Source organism: Oncorhynchus nerka, linkage group LG18 (genome assembly GCF_034236695.1).
Source record: "Oncorhynchus nerka isolate Pitt River linkage group LG18, Oner_Uvic_2.0, whole genome shotgun sequence".
NCBI lineage: Eukaryota > Metazoa > Chordata > Actinopteri > Salmoniformes > Salmonidae > Oncorhynchus > Oncorhynchus nerka.
Window position 1 is genome coordinate 17,314,903 of NC_088413.1, and position 21,767 is coordinate 17,336,669.

The 21,767-nt window shown below is 43.0% G+C and overlaps 1 protein-coding gene and 1 long non-coding RNA gene across 2 annotated transcripts in view; both read left to right on the forward strand.

Annotated features, from left to right (window-relative positions):
• The window catches only part of LOC115115415 (up-regulator of cell proliferation-like), a 492,735-nt gene that overhangs the window by 351,398 nt on the left and 119,570 nt on the right, over positions 1–21,767 (forward strand). The gene's annotated exons all lie outside the window — the stretch shown is intronic.
• LOC135561776 (uncharacterized) lies at positions 10,809–20,795 on the forward strand. The gene is made up of 3 exons (XR_010459642.1): positions 10,809–10,893; positions 19,618–19,896; positions 20,548–20,795. It is a non-coding gene; the product is annotated as an uncharacterized LOC135561776 (long non-coding RNA).

A 21,767-nucleotide genomic window follows, 5' to 3' on the forward strand; every position in this document is an offset into this window, starting at 1 on the left:
TTTTATACTTTATCTAATATTAACATGGAATCTAGAAGGACAAGACACCTCTGTTTTATACTTTATCTAATATTAACATGGAATCTAGAAGGAAAAGACACCTCTCTGTTTTATACTTTATCTAATATTAACATGGAATCTAGAAGGACAAGACACCTCTCTGTTTTATACTTTATCTAATATTAACATGGAATCTAGAAGGACAAGACACCTCTGTTTTATACTTTATATAATATTAACATGGAATCTAGAAGGACAAGACACCTCTCTGTTTTATACTTTATCTAATATTAACATGAAATCTAGAAGGACAAGACACCTCTCTGTTTCATACTTTATCTAATATTAACATGGCATCTAGAAGGAAAAGACACCTCTCTGTTTTATACTTTATCTAATATTAACATGGAATCTAGAAGGACAAGACACCTCTGTTTTATACTTTATCTAATATTAACATGGAATCTAGAAGGACAAGACACCTCTGTTTTATACTTTATCTAATATTAACATGGAATCTAGAAGGACAAGACACCTCTGTTTTATACTTTATCTAATATTAACATGGAATCTAGAAGGACAAGACACCTCTGTTTTATACTTTATCTAATATTAACATGGAATCTAGAAGGACAAGACACCTCTGTTTTATACTTTATCTAATATTAACATGGAAGCTAGAAGGAAAAGACACCTCTGTTTTATACTTTATCTAATATTAACAAGTCTAGATGGGCAGGACACCTCTGTTTTATACTTTATATAATATTGACATGGAATCTAGAAGGACAAGACACCTCTCTGTTTTATACTTTATCTAATATTAACATGGAATCTAGAAGGACAAGACACCTCTCTGTTTTATACTTTATCTAATATTAACATGGAATCTAGAAGGAAAAGACACCTCTCTGTTTTATACTTTATCTAATATTAACATGGAATCTAGAAGGACAAGACACCTCTCTGTTTTATACTTTAATATTAACATGGAATCTAGAAGGACAAGACACCTCTCTGTTTTGTACTTTATCTAATATTAACATGGAATCTAGAAGGACAAGACACCTCTCTGTTTTATACTTTAATATTAACATGGAATCTAGAAGGACAAGACACCTCTGTTTTATACTTTATCTAATATTAACATGGAAGCTAGAAGGAAAAGACACCTCTGTTTTATACTTTATCTAATATTAACAAGGAATCTAGAAGGACAAGACACCTCTGTTTTATACTTTATCTAATATTAACATGGAATCTAGAAGGACAAGACACCTCTCTGTTTTATACTTTATCTAATATTAACATGAAATCTAGAAGGACAAGACACCTCTGTTTTATACTTTATCTAATATTAACATGGAATCTAGAAGGACAAGACACCTCTCTGTTTTATACTTTATCTAATATTAACATGAAATCTAGAAGGACAAGACACCTCTGTTTTATACTTTATCTAATATTAACATGGAATCTAGAAGGACAAGACACCTCTGTTTTATACTTTATCTAATATTAACAAGGAATCTAGAAGGACAAGACACCTCTGTTTTATACTTTATCTAATATTAACATGGAATCTAGAAGGACAAGACACCTCTCTGTTTTATACTTTATCTAATATTAACATGAAATCTAGAAGGACAAGACACCTCTGTTTTATACTTTATCTAATATTAACATGGAATCTAGAAGGACAAGACACCTCTCTGTTTTATACTTTATCTAATATTAACATGGAATCTAGAAGGACAAGACACCTCTCTGTTTTATACTTTATCTAATATTAACATGGAATCTAGAAGGAAAAGACACCTCTCTGTTTTATACTTTAATATTAACATGGAATCTAGAAGGAAAAGACACCTCTCTGTTTTATACTTTATCTAATATTAACATGGAATCTAGAAGGACAAGACACCTCTCTGTTTTATACTTTATCTAATATTAACATGGAATCTAGAAGGACAAGACACCTCTGTTTTATACTTTTTAATATTAACATGGAATCTAGAAGGACAAGACACCTCTGTTTTATACTTTATCTAATATTAACATGGAATCTAGAAGGACAAGACACCTCTGTTTTATACTTTAATATTAACATGGAATCTAGAAGGACAAGACACCTCTCTGCCACTATGAAAGAGAGTCAATGTTACTGTTTACAATTGAACTCTTATCTTGTTAACTTCCTCTTTGTGGAGGCAACACCAGAATGAAGGGTTGGATCATAACCATCAGTTATCAGAACAGTGTCTAAGGTTTTGTTACTAAACTAACTAGGATGAATCATTGACAACAGTAGGACAGGTGGCAATGACCTTCAGTTATCAGAGAGACAGCCTTAGGTAGGGTTTTGTTGGTGTGATTGTCAGAATGCATGAGATTAATCTAAAAGTGTATAAACCATTGGAGGCTGCTGAGGAGGACGGCTCATAATAATGTCTGGAACAGAGCAAATAGAATGGCATCAAACACATAGAAACCATAGAAACCATGCGTTTGATGTACAGTGGGGCAAAAAATTATTTAGTCAGCCACCAATTGCCACCAAAAGTTCCCCCACTTAAAAAGATGAGAGAGGCCTGTAATTTTCATCATAGGTACACTTCTACTTTGACAGACAAAATGAGAAAACAAATACAGAAAATCACATTGTAGGATTTGTAATGAATTTATTTGCAAATTATGGTGGAAAATAAGTATTTGGTCACCTACAAAGAAGCAAGATTTCTGGCTCTCACAGACCTGTAACTTCTTCTTTAAGAGGCTCCTCTGTCCTCCACTCATTACCAGTATTGATGGCACCTGTTTGAACTTGTTATCAGTATAAAAGACACCTGTCCACGACCTCAAACAGTCACACTCCAAACTCCACTATGGCCAAGACCAAGGAGCTGTCAAAGGACATCAGAAACAAAATTGTAGACCTGCGCCAGGCTGGGAAGACTGAATCTGCAATAGGTAAGCAGCTTGGTTTGAAGAAATCAACTGTGGGAGCAATTATTAGGAAATGGAAGACATACAAGAGCACTGATAATCTCCCTCAATCTGGGGCTCCACGCAAGATCTCATCCCGTGGGGTCAAAATGATCACAAGAACGGTGAGCAAAAATCCCAGAACCACACGGGGGAACCTAGTGAATGACCTGCAGAGAGCTGGGACCAAAGTAAAAAAGCTACCATCAGTAACACACTACGCTGCCAGGGACTCAAATCCTGCAGTGCCAGATGTGTCCCCCTGCTTAAGCCAGTACATGTGCAGGCCCGTCTGAAGTTTGCTAGAGAGCATTTGGATGATCCAGAAGAAGATTGGGAGAATGTCATATGGTCAGATGAAACCAAAATATAACTTTTGGTAAAAACTAAACTCGTCATGTTTGGAGGACAAAGAATGCTGAGTTGCATCCAAAGAACACCTAGTGTGAAGCATGGGGTTGGAAACATCATGCTTTGGGGCTGTTTTTCTGCAAAGGGACCAGGACGACTGATCCGTGTAAAGGAAAGAATGAATGGGGCCATGTATCATGAGATTTTGAGTGAAAACCTCCTTCCATCAGCAAGGGCATTGAAGATGAAACGTGGCTGGGTCTTTCAGCATGAAAATGATCCCAAACACACCGGCCGGGCAACGAAGGAGTGGCTTCGCAAGAAGCATTTCAAGGTCCTGGAGTGGCCTAGCCAGTCTCCAGATCTCAACCCCATAGAAAATGTTTGGAGGAAGTTGAAAGTCCGTGTTGCCCAGCAACAGCCCCAAAACATCACTGCTCTAGAGGAGATCTGCATGGAGGAATGGGCCAAAATACCAGCAACAGTGTGTGAAATTCTTGTGAAGACTTACAGAAAACGTTTGACCTCTGTCATTGCCAACAAAGGGTATAACAAAGTATTGAGATCAACTTTTGTTATTGACCAAATAGTTATTTTCCACCATAATTTGCAAATAAATTCATTAAAAATTCTACAATGTGATTTTCTGGATTTTTTTCCCCTCATTTTGTCTGTCATAGTTGAAGTGTACCTATGATGAAAATTACAGGCCTCTCTCATCTTTAAGTGGGAGAACTTGCACAATTGGTGGTTGACTAAATACTTTTTTGCCCCACTGTATTTGATGCTGCACCAGCCATTACAAGCCCGTCGTCCTCCACACTTAAGGTTCCACCAATAAACATCCATTCCGTGTGACTATGCATGACTGGCCGAGAAGAGCTTCAGCCTGTGCTAATTCATTAACACAACACTAACCCAATACACTATGGCTCTTTTTCTCAGTCGTCTAAAAAGCACTCTTCCTCTCGGTCCTCTCCTTCACTGATCTGAAAGAGCTGACCAGGTGAAAGTTAAACCAGCGTAATGATGAGCTTCCTTCCACCATATTGTTTTCACCTGTGAAGCCAATCAGTGCAGAGGTAGGGGAGGAGACAAGTAGAGGGAGACATTTGCAAAAGAGCCTCTGGCCACATTTAGAAGCCTTTTGGTCAAAAGTTGCAGATATAAATTATATCAATAAAGCGGAATTGATTCCTTATTCTACACGTCAGAGAGGCATGTTTTTTTTACTACATACATCAGTTCCAAAACGTTGCATCCTGCTGAACTTTGGTGCTGCTGAACCTTGGTCTGGTAACATGTCCATAGATGACGTACCAAGTCCACCATCTAGTGGTCAATTATTATACTGCTATACATTTCCTCAGACTAGTTTCTAACAAAGATATGCATTACCCCTTGACAACTGACAGGGGGCGCTGTTTTGAAGCCTCTGCACATTCATTTTGGTGCTACTCCATTGTAAAGATTTTGGAAGATACAGAAATGCATTTATTAATGTCTACATTCAAATGACAAGTATAGTATATCAGACATCTTAATGTATGCATATTAGACAACTTAATGCATACTTTAAAATTATATTAAATGAAGATTAAAATATAACAGATGGGTTCATTGTACAACAACAAAATCAATGAGCAACCATGGGGAATAACTGACAGGGTTGGCTTAGATTGTTGACAGCATGTAAACTATATTTCATCTCCAATGTTTGAAAACAAATACATTTGAACAATGAGCCCTTGTCTCAAATACATCATTACTGTTGCTGGTGAGACAGCTAGCAAATATTACCCATATTAACGTGAAATCAGTCAAAACACCTAAATCAAGAAACTGTATCAATAATGATGAAACGAGCTGAAACGAGCCACTTACAATTCACCACATGGAAGTTTGTCAATCTTGCTAGCAATTTGGTCATCCAGAATCACAACCACTTACGTTCTCCAGCAAGAACCAAATAATGTAGCTCAAACAGAAGTGGGAACTAACAGAGAGTCACTGACAACAACCAAACAGAAACAGGTGGGTTTAGGAGGGGTTCTGAAAGACACTCATGGGGGAGTCCACTGGGAGTTGACTAGCAACAACTGGAACCTAAAAGACACACATCATGAGCACAACACTAAATTTGCCCAAGAACAGGAAAACAAATGAAAAACCCACACCAAACTGAAAAGACACCAAACTTGAAAGACATGAAAACTTTAATTGACTAAATGTATATTACTGTGCGAATTAAATTGTTTTGTTTGTTTTTTTCCAAGAGCTTTTAAAGAGCTGCACATGGGATATTAATTGCATTATGTTTTCTGGTTGATGTATTTTTAAAGGTTGGGGCTGCATTTCCTCTTGAATTTGGTTAAAAGGACAGTGAATTCACTCATACTTTGAGGACTTGCTACCAAGCTTCTGTGTGTCAGACACTTCTGGGAAGACTTTCCAATAGATGCTGGAACATTGCAGCAGGGACTTGCTTCCATTCAGCCACAGGATAATTTGTGAGGTCGGTCACTGATGTTGGGCGATTAGGCCTGGCTCGCAGTTGGCGTTCCAATTCATTCCAAAGGTGTTTGATGGGGTTGAGGTCAGGGCTCTGTGCAGGCCAGTCAATTTCTTCCACACAGATTTCAACAACCAATTTCTGCATTGACCTCGGTTTGTGCACGGGGGCATTGTCATGCTCAAACAGCAAAGAAAATGTGTCCTACTCCACCAACCAAACTTTACAGTTGGCACTATGCATTGGGGCAGGTAGCGTTCTCCTGTCATCCCCCAAACTCAGATTTGTCCATCAGAATGCCAGAAGGTGAAGCGTGATTCATCACTCCAGAGAACGCGTTTCCACTGCTCCAGAGTCCAATGTCAGCAAGCTTTACACCACTCCACCCGATGCTTGGCATTGCACATGTCCACGTTGAAAGTCACCGATAAAGGCAAACAATCCTTATTAGCCGTACCGTTTGTATTATTTATGACAATATATTACATACAGTATATAAGGCCTTTCTTTGAGGGCCTTGTTATTCAGAAAATCTCCTGAAAAAAAAATATATATGGTTATGCTTTTTCCCCCCCATGTCATTTTATTTGATTAGAAATAGTGAAAATAGCCAAAGTATTTCTGACCCCTGAACCTACAGTATAGCGCTACCACCTGAGCTTAAGTTTCCCATCACTTAAGGTTTGTTAAAATAGAGCCCTCGGTGTTCTAGCTAGAAAATGGGGGACGATATACAAAAAGTGCTGTCATTCCTAAATGGATGAAAATACCCTCAAATTAAAGGTGACATTGTTTGATTTCAAATGCAAACTTTTGGAATAAAGAGTGAAAAGAATAAAAAATGATTCACTGTCCCAATAATTAAAAAGGGCACTGTATCTCAAACCGTTTCCAAACAACTTGAACAGAGCTGTCCTGTGCTGACCTGGTCAGTGGTGGGCCGTCGGGGCCAGCAAGGCCTTCTCTGCTGGCCTAAACATCATCAGAATAAAAAATATATATATATATATTTTACCACAAATATGTATTACATTTTTCCCCAGAGTAAGGGTTATACTCTTAATTTCATAGCTTTCCTCTTGGTTGCACTGCTTCCAGCCCCAGGTTGAGATTTGGAGGGCTGGTCTTTATGTTAGATCTTTTATCCAATCATATTCAGCTATCATGTGTTGCCAGGGGTCTAAAATCTGCCCTCAGGCCTTCAGAATCAACAGTGCGGGCGCTTGTAGCTTAAAGTGAATGGAAATGAAAATTTAGTGTCAGCTATTCAGCTTTAGAGTTGGCTATTGTATGCCTGCTGGCTGGCTCCAGTGTTACACAGGAGCCAGCTAGCAGGCGTAGTGCGTGCATGTCTTTTGATTGGATTACCAATATTGAGAGGCAGGTCCTATATGGGCAGGTCTATGCAGAACCTCACAACTAGGAAACTGAATTTGATAAACAAATTAATTTGCATACCACTAAGCTTTTTTTTCAACCCACAAGGGCGGAAGGAGGAGAAAACTGTTCGCTGCTCTGGCCCCCCAATGGTGGAACAAACTCCCTCACGACGCCAGGACAGCGGAGTCAATCACCACCTTCCGGAGACACCTGAAACCCCACCTCTTTAAGGAATACCTAGGATAGGATAAAGTAATCCCTCTCACCCCCCCTCCCCCTTAAAAGATTTAGATGCACTACTGTTCCACTGGATGTCATAAGGTGAATGCACCAATTTGTAAGTCGCTCTGGATAAGAGCGTCTGCTAAATGACTTAAATGTAAATGTAAATGTAAGATATCGATTTGGTCGAGGATATAATTATAACGCCATTCTCAAGACGAACTTTGAGGTTGCCGGACGCCGACGCTACAAAGCCTGTCACAGGCGGGAAAGGGGTTTGTTCGCCACTTTCAAAGTTCCAACAAAGTTTAAGACACCCAGTCACTACAATACAGGCGTAATTTCCTAACTCAATTGCCAGAGAGGAAGGAAACCATTCAGTGATTTTACCATGATGCCAAATGTGAATTTAAAACCATTACAGAGTTGAATTGCTGTGATAGGAGAAAACTGAGGATGGATCAACAACATTGTAGTTACTCCACAATACTAACCTAAATGACAGAGTGAAAAGAAGGAAGCCTGTACAGAATACAAAATATTCCAAAACATGCATTCTGTTCGCAATAAGGCACTAATGTAAAACTGCAAAAATGTGGCAAATAAATGAAATAGAAAGTACAAGTACAAAGCATTATGTTTGTGGCAAATCCATTACAACACATAACTGTATATCCTCTTCATATTGTCAAGCCTGGTGGTGGCTGCATCATGCTATGGGTATCATTCTCATTGTAAAAGAATAGGGATAAAAGTAAATGGAATGCAGCTTTAAGCACAGATGAAATCCTAGATGAAAACCTGATTGAGTCTGCTATCCAACAGACATCAGGAGACAAATTCACCTTTCAGCAGGACAATAACCTAAAACACAAGGTCAAATATACACTGTAATTGTTACCAAGATGACATTAAATGTTCCCGGGTGGCCTAGTTACATTTTTGACTTAAATATATGGGAAGACTTGAAAATGGCTGTCCAGCAATGATCAACAATCAACTTAACAGAGCTTGACGAATTTAAAAAGAATAATGTGCAACTATTGTACAATCCAGGTGTGCAAAGAGCTTGGTGACTTACCCAGAAATACTCACAGATGTAATTGCTGCCAAAGGTGATTTTAACACTCAGGGGGCTGAAAACGTATGTAAATTAGATATTTCTGTATTTCATTTTCAATAAGTTGGCAAACATTTCTAAAAACATGTTTTCACTTTGTCATTATAGGATATTGTGTGTAGATTGGTAAAATAATATATAAAACCTAATTCATTTTGAATTCAGGCTGTAATACAACTAAATGTGAACTACTATTTGGGATTATATCACTGTTATCATATACTGATTATTGCTGATAGGACTCATTCATATAAACACAATGACACAACTTTGCAGTACAGGAGAGTAAAGTGTATTGCATCTTTGTCAAAGATGTACAATGTAAAGAATGACTTCTGATAAATTTTTTAAATCTCTGCATTCTTTCATTGTATAAAAATGGAGGCAACATATTTCAGTTAAATTAATGAAGATGTAACACAATACATCATTTAAATACATTTTTAAAGAATTGTTTATAGAAAAATAAATGAACACATAAAAAATAAATACAACTCATTGAATGAACATTATTTCTAATTGTGGTGATTTCTCCCAAATAAACTACAATAAGTATGAACACATAGAGAGAAAATGGAAAGCAAAAGGAGAGAGAGAGAGAGAGAGAGAGAGAGAAAGAGAGAGAGAGAGAGAGAGACAGACAGAGAGAGAGAGAGAGACAGAGAGAGAGAGAGAGAGAGACAGAGAGAGAGAGAGAGAGAGAGAGAGAGAGAGAGAGACAGAGACACAGAGAGAGAGAGAGAGACAGAGACACAGACAGAGACACAGAGAGAGAGAGAGAGAGAGAGAGAGAGAGAGAGAGAGAGAGAGAGAGAGAGAGAGAGAGAGAGAGAGAGAGAGACAGAGACAGAGAGAGAGAGAGAGAGAGAGAGAGAGAGAGACAGAGAGAGAGACAGAGAGACACAAGAGAGAGAGAGAGAGAGAGAGAGAGAGATGTGCCCACTGCCCACAAAATGAGGTGGAAACTGAGCTGCACTTCCTAACCTCCTGCCCAATGTATGACCATATTAGAGAGACATATTTCCCCCAGATTACACAGATCCACAAAGAATTCGAAAACAAATCCAATTTTGAATTGCCCTTGAATTGAATTGAGAGAGAGACACAAAGAGAGAGAGAGAGAGACACAAAGAGAGAGAGAGAGAGGTGTAGAAAGAGCAGGTTGAGAGAAAATATGTTCTGGCATTTAATCTCTGTGCTCTTCAGATACACACAAAACCAATCTCTTCATATCATAAACGCATTGAATATAATTCACATTGGGTCTCTGTACCTTTGAACTCATCCCTGAGCTTCTTTGCTCTCGTCCTGTCTGCTTTCTGACAACGTTTTAGGACCATCAGCTCCACAAAGACCTTTGCTTCCACCCGGAGGAACAAAACAGTGATTACAACTGTCGCAGGGATGACAAAAAAGATCATAGGAATACTGTACATTTTCTGGTCTATGTTTGTTTGTATGTTAACAGCATTTAACCACGAGTTGAAGGCATTTCAACTTGGTGAACCATTTGAATGCGGCGTTTGCCAACATTTATCAGATGTGTTGTTATTTCCAGATGTTTTTAATTAATTTGACACTATCAATATTTGACACCAGAAAAATGACAATTATCAGAACTACATACTCTGGCTCTTAGAAAACGTAGAACTGTTTTTTAAAGAGTCGTTTGAAGCTGAAAGCGCGTCGGTTACAGTTAACGAGACAGTTGAGTGGACAACAGTGAATTCCAAGAATGGAACAAAAAGTGCTAAGATTGTTGTGGAAAACGAGTCTGATGAATCGTTCCTTGTTGGAATACGCTTTTTTTGGATAACAATGTTAAGGGTGAAAGAGTTGAGGTGTCAAGCAAATCTCTTTTGTGGAGACGGTGAAGAACATTGAAGGGGCAAGAGGCCACAGTTCTGAAGAAGATGCACCACAACCAGTTGCAAATGTTATACTTCAATCAAGTGATCTGGATACACTTATTGTGAAAAAGGTGGATTTTGTAGAATGTATTGCCACTGTTATTAAATGTCCTCCACAAGTGTCCAAGAAGCTGGACATCATTATATCCGCAGCCGATACGTTTTTGGGCCTCCAAGACATAACTGCAGAAGCAGTGCAAAGACTACTGTCGCCTGGAAATGTCCCGCAATCACATGATCCTTCTGAGCCAGTGTAGGGATACCTGTTAAAAAATATTATTATTATCCACCTGTACAGTAGGTGGCGGAATGCACATATAATTGTTGCGAATGCCATTATAACAAAGAAGAAGGTACATTTGACAACTATTTTATGTAGCTCTTCCTGAGGATTCTCGACAGCGGGAGAAATGGTAGGTTAATAATATTTATATTTTGTAAGTCAGGTGTAACATTCTTTATGAGTCCATTTTTATTTATCCCAACGAAACGTGAAGATAATAGCCCGATTTTCAACCTCTTTCTAATAAACGTCAGGTAAAAACATAAACACCCAACTTGGCCCACTATGGCGGTGTGGCCACAAAGTCTACGAAAGGTTTTCTCTTTACACGCGGTCAGACGCTGAGATGTGTTTTGTTATTCCGATATATTATATTTATCCTAAAATAATACATGCTTATATTGAAAGAAACAATAGTGTTAGTGTATTTCTTGCTAACTTTGATAGGCGGTCATGTCATTGAGTGCTCTATAGGCCTTATTGAGTTCAATTACATTTTTGGTGTCCGAATACCCATCAGATTTGAAGGAAAAATATGTAGCCGAAGTCAGGCGACTAAGGATACAAATTCATTGTTTTTATTAATTATGACAAATGTTTTAAGAAACTGTTGAACAATGTGACTTTTGAAATAAGTTACACGTTGGCTGACATTGTGTTAGCTACACTATCCTTGCGAACCACATAGCATATCATTACAGCAGTACGTTAGTAGATACCTAAGTTGGCTACAAATGTATATATATTTTTATTTAGCCGTTATTTAACTAGACAAGTTAGTCAAGAACAAATTCTTATTTACAATAACGGCATACCCCGGCCAAACCCTAACCTGGACGACGCTGGGCTGATTGTGCGCTGCCCTATGGGACTCCCAATTACGGCCGGTTGTGATACAGCCTGGAATCAAACCAGGGTCTGTAGTGATGCCTCTAGCACTGAGATGCAGTGACTTAGACCGCTGCGTCACTCGGGAGCCCCTCAAATACGTTCAATTTGACAGTAAATTGATTATATGCGGGTTGGTATAATTTGTGGAACGTTCCAACAGGAATCTGTTCCAAAAACATTAATAAGTACACGGTTGTCAACAAACAACATGTTCAAAGTAGCATGGTCAATTCACGTAGCTAATTAGCTGGCGAATAGGCATCAACTCACCACGTAGCTTATTCTTTATGTTTGTCCATAGGCTACCAGAGTGAGGAAATACTTTTTTCAGAATAAACATGGTGAGTGAAAAACTTAATGAAATAGCCCAGTCCCCACCCGGTATCTCATTCTGCCGCTATACAACTTTATATGCGTTGTTTGTTGGTAACCTTGTTATTTACAAAGTTTTTGGAACAGATTCCTGTTGTAACGTCCCACAAACTATACCCACCCCTATATGCTATCTAACAACCCAACCTTCATTGGCTTGATTACTCGCATCATGCTTAGCTAAATTAAGTGGTATAGTCTTTGCACGTTCTCAATAGACATTGTTAATTCGGGTGTGTTTGTAAATTCGCTCTGGCTATCTACTCTGATTTCAGAGCACTCTCCTCTGAGTGTGCCTGAGAGCAGAATAACTGATGAATTTAGGAACGCTGAACACCCCTTGAATATGGCCGGTGTAAGTAAACCTAGGCGAAAAGGCGTTATTAAATTGTTGCCAGCAGCACAGCTACAGTCACCAATGAGTTGGATAACATGAAAACAGCCTAACCAGCTCAGCTAGAGTGAATAAAATGGCCAGAGTGAGGTGCTCTCTCATTTGTGTCTGGGAGTAGTTACTGTAGCAAGCTAGCCAACGTTAGTCAGTTAGCTTGGCAGCTTGACTGCGGTTGTGAGGCCAGAACGCTTTGATCAACCCTACTACTCCTGGCCAGAGCGTCCAGCGTGCGCTCTGAACTCTCCGGGAGCGAAACGCTCTGAATTTACAAATGGACAATCTGACAACGCTCTGAATTTGCTATCGCCCAGACCGAAATTTGGCACTCCAGATTACATTTACGAACACACCCTAAGTAAGTATTATACAGTATGTTAGTATGGGGCACTGGTTCCCAAACTTTTTATAGTCCCGTACCTCTTCAAACATTCAACCACCAGCTGTACCCCCTCTTGCACCAGGGTCCGTGCACTCTCAAATGTTGTTTTTTGCCATCATTGTAAGCCTGCCACACACACTCTATACAATACATTTATTAAACATAAGAATGAGTGAGTGTTTGCCACAACCTGACTCGTGGGAAGTGACAAAGAGCTCTTACAAGACCAGGGAACAAATTATAATAAGTAATTTTGCTCTTTATTTAGCCATCTTACATATAAAACCTTATTTGTTCATCAAATTGTACAAAAAATACATCATCCAGATAGGCCAGTGGTGTGAGAAACTCGTCATCATGCAAGAGGTCAGACAATGAAAATTATGGTCATTAAAGAAAACTTTAAGCTCGTCTCTCAATTAAAAAAACGTGCCCCTTGATAACCAGCGCACTTCTGTATGTTGTAAAAGCGTTACATGGTCGCTGCCCGTATCACTGCATAGTGCAGAAAATACGCGAGAGTTCAGGGGCCTTGTTTTAACAATGTTAACCATTTTCAGTGTAATGTCCAAAATGTCTTTCAAGCTGTCAATCATTCCCTTGGCAGCAAGAGCCTCTCGGTGGATGCTGCAGTGTACCCAAGAGCCTCTCGGTGGATGCTGCAGTGTCCCCAAGAGCCTCTCGGTGGATGCTGCAGTGTACCCAAGTGGCGTCGGGAGAAACTGCTTGCACGCACGTTACCAATCCACTGTCTCCCTGTCCAATTGATGTCACAAAGCTGTCCGGTACTTAAAAATATCCTCTCCTGTTGTCCTGGTTTCCAGTGGTTTGCAGAAGAGGATGTCTTCCTTAATTGACCCCCCATAAACATAATGGACAGCTACCAGGAGCTGTGCCAGGCCACCACGTCTGTTGACTCATCCAGCTGTAACAGACCAGGAGCTGTGCCAGGCCACCACGTCTGTTGACTCACAGCTGTAACAGACATATACCAGGAGCTGTGCCAGGCCATCACGTCTGTTGACTCATCCAGCTGTAACAGACATATACCAGGAGCTGTGCCAGGCCACCACGTCTGTTGACTCATCCAGCTGTAACAGACATATACCAGGAGCTGTGCCAGGCCACCACGTCTGTTGACTCATCCAGCTGTAACAGACATATACCAGGAGCTGTGCCAGGCCACCACCTGTTGACTCATCCAGCTGTAACAGACTGTTGACTCATCCAGCTGTAACAGACATATACCAGCTGAGCTGTGCCAGGCCACCACGTCTGTTGACTCATCCAGCTGTAACAGACATATACTGTGCCAGGCCACCACGCCTGTTGACTCATCCAGCTGTAACAGCCATATACCAGGCCCGCCACGTCTGTTGACTCATCCAGCTGTAACAGACATATACCAGGAGCTGTGCCAGGCCACCACGTCTGTTGACTCATCCAGCTGTAACAGACATATACCAGGAGCTGTGCCAGGCCACCACGTCTGTTGACTCATCCAGCTGTAACAGACATATACCAGGGAGCTGTGCCAGTAACAGCCACCACGTCTGTTGACTCATCCAGCTGTAACAGACATACCAGGAGCTGTGCCAGGCCACCACGTCTGTTGACTCATCCAGCTGTAACAGACATATAGCTGTGCCAGGAGCTGTTGACTCATCCAGCTGTAACAGACATATACCTGCTGTGCCACTGTTGACTCATCCAGCTGTAACAGACATATACCAGGAGCTGTGCCAGGCCACCATGTCTGTTGACTCATCCAGCTGTAACAGACTACCAGGAGCTTGACTCATCCAGCTGTAACAGACATATACCAGTGAGCTGTGACTCATCCAGTAACAGCCACCACGTCTGTTGACTCATCCAGCTGTAACAGACATATACCAGGAGCTGTGACTCATCCAGCTGTAACAGACACCACGCCTGTTGACTCATCCAGCTGTAACAGACATATACCAGGAGCTGTGCCAGGCCATCCAGCTGTAACAGACTGAGCTGTGCCAGGCCCGCCACGTCTGTTGACTCATCCAGCTGTAACAGACATATACCAGGAGCTGTGCCAGGCCACCATGTCTGTTGACTCATCCAGCTCATCCAGCTGTAACAGACATATACCAGGAGCTGTGCCAGGCCACCACGTCTGTTGACTCATCCAGCTGTAACAGACATATACCAGGAGCTGTGCCAGGCCACCACTGTTGACTCTGTTGACTCATCCAGCTGTAACAGACATATACCAGGAGCTGTGCCAGGCCCGCCACGTCTGTTGACTCATCCAGCTGTAACAGACATATACCAGGAGCTGTGCCAGGCCCGCCACGTCTGTTGACTCATCCAGCTGTAACAGACATATACCAGGAGCTGTGCCAGGCCACCACGTCTGTTGACTCATCCAGCTGTAACAGACATATACCAGGAGCTGTGCCAGGCCACCATGTCTGTTGACTCATCCAGCTGTAACAGACTACCAGGAGTTGACTCATCCAGCTGTAACAGACATATACCAGGAGCTGTGCCAGGCCGCCACGTCTGTTGACTCATCCAGCTGTAACAGACATATACCAGGAGCTGTGCCAGGCCACCACGTCTGTTGACTCATCCAGCTGTAACAGACATATACCAGGAGCTGTGCCAGGCCACCATGTCTGTTGACTCATCCAGCTGTAACAGACATATACCAGAGCTGTGCCAGGCCACCACGTCTGTTGACTCATCCAGCTGTAACAGACATATACCAGGAGCTGTGCCAGGCCACCGTCTGTTGACTCATCCAGCTGTAACAGACATATATCAGGAGCTGTGCCAGGCCGCCACGTCTGTTGACTCATCCAGCTGTAACAGACATATACCAGAGCTGGAGTCTGTTGACTCATCCAGCTGTAACAGACCCAGGAGCTGTGCCAGGCCACTGTTGACTCATCCAGCTGTAACAGACATATGACTCACGTCTGTTGACTCCAGCTGTAACAGACATATACCAGGAGCTGTGCCAGGCCGCCACGTCTGTTGACTCATCCAGCTGTAACAGACATATACCAGGAGCTGTGCCAGGCCACCACGTCTGTTGACTCATCCAGCTGTAACAGACATATACCAGGGAGCTGTGACATATACCAGGCCCGCCACGTCTGTTGACTCATCCAGCTGTAACAGACATATACCAGGAGCTGTGCCACGTCTGTTGACTCATCCAGCTGTAACAGACATATACCAGGAGCTGTGCCAGGCCTGTTGACTCATCCAGCTGTAACAGACATATACCAGGAGCTGTGCCAGGCCACCACGTCTGTTGACTCATCCAGCTGTAACAGACATATACCAGGAGCTGTGCCAGGCCACCACGTCTGTTGACTCATCCAGCTGTAACAGACATATACCAGGAGCTGTGCCAGGCCACCACGTCTGTTGACTCATCCAGCTGTAACAGACATATACCAGGAGCTGTGCCAGGCCACCACGTCTGTTGACTCATCCAGCTGTAACAGACATATACCAGGAGCTGTGCCAGGCCACCACGTCTGTTGACTCATCCAGCTGTAACAGACATATACCAGGAGCTGTGCCACGTCTGTTGACTCATCCAGCTGTAACAGACATATACCAGGAGCTGTGCCAGGCCTGTTGACTCATCCAGCTGTAACAGACATATACCAGGAGCTGTGCCAGGCCCGCCACGTCTGTTGACTCATCCAGCTGTAACAGACATATACCAGGAGCTGTGCCACCACGTCTGTTGACTCATCCAGCTGTAACAGACATATACTGTGCCAGAGCTGTGCCAGGCCCGCCACGTCTGTTGACTCATCCAGCTGTAACAGACATATACCAGAGCTGTGCCAGGCCGCCACGTCTGTTGACTCATCCAGCTGTAACAGACATATACCAGCTGGAGCTGTGCCAGGACTCATCCAGCACAGACATATACCAGGAGCTGTGCCAGGCCGCCACGTCTGTTGACTCATCCAGCTGTAACAGACATATACCAGGAGCTGTGCCAGGCCACCATGTCTGTTGACTCATCCAGCTGTAACAGACATATACCAGAGCTGTGCCAGGCCACCACGTCTGTTGACTCATCCAGCTGTAACAGACATATACCAGGAGCTGTGCCAGGCCCGCCACGCTGTTGACTCATCCAGCTGTAACAGGCCCGCCACGTCTGTTGACTCATCCAGCTGTAACAGACATATACCAGGAGCTGTGCCAGGCCCACGTCTGTTGACTCATCCAGCTGTAACAGACATATATCAGGAGCTGTGCCAGGCCGCCACGTCTGTTGACTCATCCAGCTGTAACAGACATATACCAGCTGTGCCAGCTGTTGACTCATCCAGCTGTAACAGCCAGGAGCGCCACGTCTGTTGACTCATCCAGCTGTAACAGACATATACCAGGAGCTGTGCCAGGCCGCCACGTCTGTTGACTCATCCAGCTGTAACAGACATATACCAGGAGCTGTGCAGGCCACCAGCTGTCTACCAGGAGCTGTGCCAGGCCACCACGTCTGTTGACTCATCCAGCTGTAACAGACATATACCAGAGCTGTGCCAGGCCACCACGTCTGTTGACTCATCCAGCTGTAACAGACATATACCAGGAGCTGTGCCACGTCTGTTGACTCATCCAGCTGTAACAGACATATACCAGGAGCTGTGCCAGAGCTGTTGACTCATCCAGCTGTAACAGACATATACCAGGAGCTGTGCCACGTCTGTTGATCCAGCTGTAACAGACATATACCAGGAGCTGTGCCAGGCCACCACGTCTGTTGACTCATCCAGCTGTAACAGACATATACCAGGCCGCCACGTCTGTTGACTCATCCAGCTGTGCCAGGCCCGCCACGTCTGTTGACTCATCCAGCTGTAACAGACATATACCAGGAGCTGTGCCAGGCCCGCCACGTCTGTTGACTCATCCAGCTGTAACAGACATATACCAGAGCTGTGCCAGGGCCATCCAGCTGTAACAGACATATACCAGGAGCTGTGCCACCACTGTTGACTCATCCAGCTGTAACAGACATATACCAGGAGCTGTGCCAGGCCACCACGTCTGTTGACTCATCCAGCTGTAACAGACATATACCAGGAGCTGTGCCAGGCCTGTTGACTCATCCAGCTGTAACAGACATATACCAGGAGCTGTGCCAGGCCACCACGTCTGTTGACTCATCCAGCTGTAACAGACATATACCAGGAGCTGTGCCAGGCCACCACGTCTGTTGACTCATCCAGCTGTAACAGACATATACCAGGAGCTGTGCCAGGCCAGCCACGTCTGTTGACTCATCCAGCTGTAACAGACATATACCAGGAGCTGTGCCAGGCCACCACGTCTGTTGACTCATCCAGCTGTAACAGACATATACCAGGAGCTGTGCCAGGCCACCACGTCTGTTGACTCATCCAGCTGTAACAGACATATACCAGGAGCTGTGCCAGGCCCGCCACGTCTGTTGACTCATCCAGCTGTAACAGACATATACCAGGAGCTGTGCCAGGCCACCACGTCTGTTGACTCATCCAGCTGTAACAGACATATACCAGGAGCTGTGCCAGGCCACCACGTCTGTTGACTCATCCAGCTGTAACAGCCAGGAGCTGTGCCAGGCCTGTTGACTCATCCAGCTGTAACAGACATATACCAGCTGAGCTGTGCCAGGCCACCACGTCTGTTGACTCATCCAGCTGTAACAGACATATACCAGGAGCTGTGCCAGGCCACCACTGTTGACTCATCCAGCTCATCCAGCTGTGACTAACAGACATATACCAGATCCAGCTGTTGACTCATCCAGCTGTAACAGACATATACCAGGAGCTGTGCCAGGCCCGCCACGTCTGTTGACTCATCCAGCTGTAACTCATATAATTCACTGATGCGTCGTGAAACAGTGTTGTTTGATGAAGTCATTGTCTGTATAGTTTGTTTGGCCTTTTCCCCAGCATTGTCCCAGCCATATCCACTGCAGCAGGAAGAATTAAGTCCTTAACAATAGTTTGGCAACGGACTGTTAGTGGAATTCCCACGAGAGAGTAACGGTTAATGTAATTGAATGTTCATTATTTCACTAGGCTACATTTATTTGACATTGTGTTATTTCGCTGAACACTAGATGTTTTCATTTTATTTTTTGGCAGTGAACCGAAGCTATTCAGGCGAGGGAAAACACCACCCAAATGTACAGCCCTATTGGAACGTCTAAATCAACAGTTTGAAAATGTGAAACACATTTTTATTTGGCATACCCCCGACGGCATTGCCCGTATCCCAGTTTGGGAATAGCCTGTATGGGGTATTCAAACACAGCTCAGGATTTACTTTTTGTAGCAGGTTGATTAGGATAAATTATGCAGCAAGTTAGGACAATGAACATAGTAGGTTAGGATAATCGGGTTAAGGTTAGGAAAAGGGTTAGGTTTAACTTAAATGCAAAAAGAAATCAACGTCTGACGTCAATTAGACATCAACTGTATCCCGTCTAGCCATTACCAGGTTCAGGCAGATTGGTGTCCAACCTAATCCTGGGTCATTTCTACAATGCAGTGTGTTTTCTGCCCCCAGAAAATATAACTTCTTGTTAGTTTAAATGTGGATTCCAAAAGTCTTTAAATATGAGGTCCGGTGTCCTTAAAAACTCAAATATGGCTCTTTAAGGGGAATATTTTGTATTTTGAACACTTTTCTTCAGTGGATGTAGTTGTTTTTAACATGTGTTAATTGCTGGGATGAATAATACACTTGTTTTTGTAATTTTACTGTCAATAAAGTCTGTTTTTCTCTCTCTCTCATTATTCCTTCACCAGTGCTGCCCCCTCCTGGTGAATCCATGTCCTGCTGCTGACATCAGTATTTGACATAAGTATTTGTGTCTCTGAGCTGTAGTTGTCCTCAGTGGCTGAGAGGACCACAGACATTCAGAGTGACCTGGGGGTGTGACGGTGAAACAAGCTCATCAAGAGTGAAAGATGTGTATCATCTTAAAATAAGCAGTCTCAAACCTGGTGAAAAGTACCAGTTCAACATGGCTACAGAGGGAGAAGATGGAAGACAAAGCAGATGGATCTCAGCATCCCTATCCACAGGTACAGTAGGTCTCAGCATCCCTATCCACAGGTACAGTAGGTCTCAGCATCCCTATCCACAGGTACAGTAGGTCTCAGCATCCCTTTCCACAGGTACAGTAGGTCTCAGCATCCCTATCCACAGGTACAGTAGGTCTCAGCATCCCTATCCACAGGTACAGTAGGTCTCAGCATCCCTATCCGCAGGTACAGTAGGTCTCAGCATCCCTATCCGCAGGTACAGTAGGTCTCAGCATCCCTATCCACAGGTACAGTAGGTCTCAGCATCCCTATCCACAGCTACAGTAGGTCTCAGCATCCCTATCCACAGGTACAGTAGGTCTCAGCATCCCTATCCACAGGTACAGTAGGTCTCAGCATCCCTATCCACAGGTACAGTAGGTCTCAGCATCCCTATCCACAGGTACAGTAGGTCTCAGCATCCCTATCCACAGGTACAGTAGGTCTCAGCATCCCTATCCACAGGTACAGTAGGTCTCAGCATCCCTATCCACAGGTACAGTAGGTCTCAGCATCCCTATCCACAGGTACAGTAGGCTAACTTGTGTTTTTATCCAGACTACATCAGTCATTCATTCACTAGAGACATGTTTGGACTCTGTCAAAAACAGCACATCCTCTATTCTAAACTAATCTTGGTTTTTGTTCCAGTTGTCCCACCCAGAGTTTTAAAGATCGACCATTTGGAAGAGACCTCCTTCACTCTCCACTGGTCCAAGGCTGAAGGGATGGAGAAAGTCCCACAGCGCTTCTTCATATCCAACTGCATCCCAGGAACAGACCCCTCACAGCCGTTACTGACGACTGCCACAAAACCTTCTCAAACCTGCATCCTGGCACCAAGTACACTGTTAGTGTTGCAACTGTGCTGAGCAATGGGGAACAGAGTGAACCTGTCTCTACAACATCTGCACTAGTAAGAGATCTTCCCCTAATTACAGCTCATCATCTCTTTACCACTAAAGCCTCTCTCCAACCTTTTATCCAGTCGCTCCTTTCTGGGGAGGTTCCCATTGCTTGGAAGGCAGCCATGCTTTGTCCTTTATTTAAAGGAGATCTAGCTCATCCTAACTGTTATAGGCCTATTTCTATTTTGTGCTGTTTATCAGAAGTGTTGGAAAAGCTTGTCAATAATCCGCTTACTGACTTTCTTGATGTCTGTAGTATCCTCTGGTATGCAATCTGCTTTCCGCTCAGGTTATAGATGTGTCACTGCAACCTTAATGATGTCACCATTGCCCTTGATTCTAAGCAATGTTGTGCAGCCATCTTTTTTGACTTGGCCAAAGCTTTTGATACGGTAGACCATTCCATTCTTGTGGGCCGGCTAAGGAGTATTGGTGTCTCCGAGGGGTCTTTGGCCTGGTTTGCTAACTACCTCTCTCAAAGAGTGCAGTGTATGAAGTCAGAACAGCTTTCTCTACCCTTAACCTTGTTCTGAACATCTCCAAAACAAAGGTCATGTGTTTTGATAAGAAGAATGCCCCTCTCCCCACAGGTGTCAAGCTCTAAACCCTCAGAGGTAGTAGTCACCTCATACAAGTCCTTAGGAGTATGGCTAGCTGGTATACTGTCTTTCTCTCAGCACATATCAAAGCTGCAGGCTAAAGTTAAATCTAGACTTGGTTAAAGCTAGACTTAGTTTCCTCTGTCGTAATCGCTCCTCTTTCACCCCAGCTGCCAAACTAACCCTGATTCAGATGACCATTCTACCCATGCTAGATTACGGAGACATAATTTATAGATCGGCAGGCAAGGGTGGTCTGGAGCGGCTAGATATGCTCTACCATTCGGCCATCAGATTTGCCACCAATACTCCTTACAGGACACATCACTGCACTCTATACTCCTCCGTAAACTGGTCATCTCTG